We start from the raw sequence: 1,755 nt of genomic DNA, 5'->3' as shown, positions 1-1,755 counted from the left end.
AATTTCTTTCTATTTTTTAGTAGAGACGGGGTCTCGCTCTTGCTCAGGCTGGTCTCGAACTCCTGAGCTCAAACAATCCGCCCGCCTTGGCCTCCCGTAAGCTGCTGTTTTAACAGTTATTTTTGTTAGACATTAAGTAGCTACAAAATAATACTGTATTTATGAAATATTTGTAAAGTTGGAAGAATATACAATGAACACTCATCACCTAGTTTATTATTACTTTATAAATCCCTGTGTGTCCCTCCTGGTTCCCTTTCCTCCCTGCTCTGAGGTCACCATCATCCTGAATTAGGTTCATCTTTTCTTTATACTTTTATGACCTCGGTTTGTATTCCTAAATAACTGTTTTGTTTTGCCTGTTTCTGAACTTAGATGGACATAACATTTACTATTCTGTACTTTGCTTTTTCTTTTCAACATTGTGTTCCAGAAATTCATCCATGTTGTTGGATATAGCTGTTAATTTATTCATTTTCACAACTGTACGGTATTTTGTATGTTAAATAACAAAGGCTCTCTAAAAGACAAGATATTGTTTGGGAAGAAAGCATTGCAGTGTCATTAAATATGAAATGTCTGATTTCAAATCAAATGTGTGGTTTATTATATCTCAAGAAGCAGTACAATTAATCAAAGTATGTGCCCAAACTATCGACATAGTTTTGCCATCTTAATGGTAGCTTGTTTATGCCAGCAGCAAAGAAGCTAGGAGAGGGAGTGGTGATGAAATCACAAAAGGCGTTTTCCACAGCTTGTTGAGAATTGAATATTTTTGCTTGCAGGAAGTGGTCCAAAGCCCAGAAGAAGTGGTAGTCAGTTGGTGCAAGGTCTGGTGAATACAGTAGATGACAGAGAGTTCCAAGTCCAGCTTCTGTAGTTTGAGCAGTGTTGTTTGTGTGACATGTGGTCAAGTGTTGACTTGCAAGAGGATTGCCCTGTCTCTCTTGACCAACCTCAGCTGCTTAATCACAAGCATCCTCATCATTTCATACAGTTGGTTGCAGTAGACATCCATGTAATCAATTGACCAGGTTTCGTAAAGCTGTAGTGCATAATACCAGCACTGGACCACCAAACAGATACCATTAGCTTCTTTTGATGAATATTCGGTTTTGGACTGTGTATCAGCACTTCATCTTTGTCCAACCATTGTGCCAAATGCTTGTGATTGTCAAAAATAATCCATTTTTCATCACATGTTAACAATACAGTGTAGAAATGATTTGCCTTTATGTTATGACAGACAGCAAAGAAAGGCAAGCTTCAAGATGATTTCTTTTCTGATGCTCATTTAATTCACCTGGAAGCTATCTATCCAGCTTCTTTACCTTGCTCATTTGTTTCAAATGGGCAGCTGTTGGAATAGTAATGTCAAACCTTGCTGCTAATTCACTGTAGGTTGAGATGAATTTGCTTCCACTACAGCTTTCAGGTTATCATTATCCACCTTGGTCTCAGGTTGCCCATGTGGAACATTTTCAAGATTAAAATCACTAGAAGGGAGCTTCTCAAACCATTGATGTACTGTGCATTCATTAGCCACATCCTTCCCAAACACTTTGCTGATATTTCCAGCTGTTTGCACTGCATTGGTTCTACAACAGAACTTACATTCAAAACTAACAAAAATTTTTGACTTATCCATGGTTTCACAAAAATTGCTCTAAAAAAAAATTTGAAAGATAATCACAAACCAAAACGTGTGTTTGAAAGACTGAGGATGTACCTTCACAATAAAAACAAAACAGCTAT

Source organism: Propithecus coquereli, unplaced genomic scaffold (assembly GCF_000956105.1).
Source record: "Propithecus coquereli isolate 6110/MARCELLA unplaced genomic scaffold, Pcoq_1.0 Scaffold567, whole genome shotgun sequence".
NCBI lineage: Eukaryota > Metazoa > Chordata > Mammalia > Primates > Indriidae > Propithecus > Propithecus coquereli.
This window is presented reverse-complemented; position numbering follows the sequence as displayed.